Source organism: Palaemon carinicauda, chromosome 9 (genome assembly GCF_036898095.1).
Source record: "Palaemon carinicauda isolate YSFRI2023 chromosome 9, ASM3689809v2, whole genome shotgun sequence".
Classification (NCBI taxonomy): Eukaryota; Metazoa; Arthropoda; class Malacostraca; order Decapoda; family Palaemonidae; genus Palaemon; species Palaemon carinicauda.
Genome location: NC_090733.1, coordinates 104,567,441 through 104,570,517, shown reverse-complemented (window position 1 = coordinate 104,570,517; position 3,077 = coordinate 104,567,441).

Below are 3,077 nucleotides of genomic sequence, written 5' to 3'. Positions count from 1 at the left end.
GGCATGCTTTGTTGTGAAGATGCAAGCCATAAGGCATGCTTTGTTGTGAAGATGCAAGCCATATGCATGCTCTGTTGTGAAGATGCAAGCCCTAAGGCATGGCATGCTTTGTTGTGAAGATGCAAGCCGTAAGACATGCTTTGTTGTGAAGATGCAAGTCATATGGCATGCTTTGTTGTGAAGATGCCAGACGTAAGGCATGCTTTGTTGGTAATATGCAAGCCGTAAAGCATGCATTATTGTGAAGATGCAAGCCGTAAGGCATGCTTTGTTGTGAAGATGCAAGCTGTAAAGCATACTTTGTGTGAAGATGCAAGCCATAAGGCATGCTTTGTTGTGAAGATGCAAGCCGTAAGGCATACTTTGTTGTGAAGATGCAAGCTGTAAGGCATAATTTGTTGTGAAGAAGCATGTTTTGATGATGCAAGCCTTAAGGGAGGGCTATTGTGAGGAGGAAGCTTTCAATAAAGCAGGCCATAAGGCATCTTTATTGTGAAGGTGCAGGTTTTGATGATGCAACTCATAGGGCAGCTGTGTAGTGAAGATGCAGGTTACGCTATTGCAAACCATAATGCGGTTTTGTCATGAAAATGCCGGTTTTAATAATGCAAACTGTAAGGCATGCTTTGTGATGAATATGATAGCTATTGACGCATGATTTGTTATGAAGAGGCAGGTTTCGATGATGCAAGCCCTAAGGCAGCTTTGTTGTAAAAATGCAGGTATACTTTTTTCATATGGCCTTTACTCTATATCGTAAATACTCTTTCGTAAATAGCTAATACACTTGAATAATTTTCTTTCGTAAATAGCTAATACACATGAATTATTTTCTTTCGTAAATAGCTAATACACTTGACGAAATCTAAACAACCATTTTTTTCGTTCCATGGTCACCAGCACAATTTACACACACCTGCCATTTTCAATCCCATTCCTCCTCCATATGACCATATCTCTGACGGCATTAGTTAGTACATGGTATTGGTCACGTATATCATACGTTCCCCATCAAAACCTAACTATCACCATAATCAGAAATGGCATTTAGAATTTTCGGATCATATTTCAGAATCATGTGGCCTCTCCCACGATGCACGCTTCTAAAATATCAGTTATCAAACCATCGTTGTCATCATAAACATTCCAACTAAAAAATTTTTGTTTCAATTTTCCATTCTTCGTAGTTGCACTTTCAACCAGCTATGTATTCTAATCACCGTATCACTTCTACTGATTCCATCAGCGGACCTAATATTTTTGTAAAAAGTATATCTCGTATTAACAATTGCAACATCTTTGAGCGCATTGGCAGCATCATTTTTCTTTTCACTGTTGGTCATTTTCCTTAACCTTATCTACGTAAGATTAATTATTCTATTTAACAGGACATATCTCAATCACAGCATTGAAAACATTTTTTATCGTGAGATGGCCAACTCTGCCGGTAACTTCCAGCGACTTTAATTCTTTTTATGAAATTATCTAATTTTGGGTCAACATCAACAGCAAAATTTCTTAGGTCACCTACTGCATCCATCAACAAATGATCTAGTCTAACCATTTTGGCATCTTGCTCAGCAATTGTGTCTTCACTTTCATCAATGTTTCTATATGGCTGCTCAAGTCATGTTCTCAATTCAGTATATGTTTTCTTTTATACATATATATATATTCATTCTTTGTTAACTACCTTTCATTGATATATTCAGGAGTCATTCCATTCGCTTTATAGCATCCTCTCTGATTTCATCTAAGAAGACTTTTATGATGCCCAAAAATACAAATATCTCATCGTTTTTTGTCTAATTTTTAAGATTTAAACATATCTCTTCTTTCCCCAGCTGGTTTTCCTTGCCTAGAGGGAAACAAATTTCGTGAAAAACATGCAACAGAAAATAAGATCTCATTAGAAAAACTTTCTTGTAATGGAATATTGGATGATTGGCTTAAAATATTCAGCAGTAATCTAATAACAGCAACTTGTGTCTGAGCCTTCTGCAGGAACACAAAGATAATTGATTAATAAGAGTTATACCCTTGGAAAAAAAATAAAGTATTTATTTTCTTAACCAACTATGTACTTTAATAACAAAAAAACTTTGTTCATCCCTTCAAATACTATTCTATGGAATTTAGGTCATATAGCCAACCACTGAGATGAGGAGGGCCATTTTCAATATCTACGTGCAGAGAGAGGAAAACCTTGCAGTTGCACTATGATGTAAAGCTAGGAAGGGAAGGGTTAGACAGCAAGGTGGAAGAAGAGACGAGTATGGATGTTGGGTAAAAGGCTAAGGTCCACTGACAGCATTATCCCTCCGTGGGGCATAATTATTTAAACGAAGAAAACAATAATTCTTTCCCAGTAACTAAGTTGTTAGATATAGAAATAATGATGTTCTATCTTACTCATACCGAACTGTACTCCTATGATCACTTTCATTTAAAAACTCATTTGAAGAAACAAATAATGTAACCGATTTCAACCTTGCAACACAACATTCTTCTTAATTACAATCCTAAGATAATCGTGGAGGTATAAGTTTCAAAAATATGAATATTAGAGTTTGTTTATAAAGAGCTAATAGTAAAATAAAAACCAATTATAAAACGAACAGGATATTCGAACAAAATTATGCTTCTTCATATCTTTACTAGGTCAATCGAATAAGCAATATTCACTTTCTTACCATTCATTGAGCAGCAAGAGCCCCATTCCAAAGTTCTACTGATGCTATTTCAAAGCTGTTTTGCATCAAATTTGGCCTGGTCACCAAATGTTCAAAGCAGTCAAACGCCTGTGGAGCAACGAATTATTAGTAATCAGGTAACTTGTTTGTCGTTTATAAATGTCGACAAATAATACCAATAAATTGTGTTCTTTCTCTCACAATATCAGGCAATTCAGTATACCACCAAAGGCCAAATTAAATACAGCATATTCACTTTAAAAATTATATATGATAAAACTTGTAAAAAGAAAAGTTATGCTCAAAATGATAATGTGTCCATTATCTGAATGTTACCCTGTTCTAAAGAAACTTTAACCAACTACAATGATCCCATTATGAGCT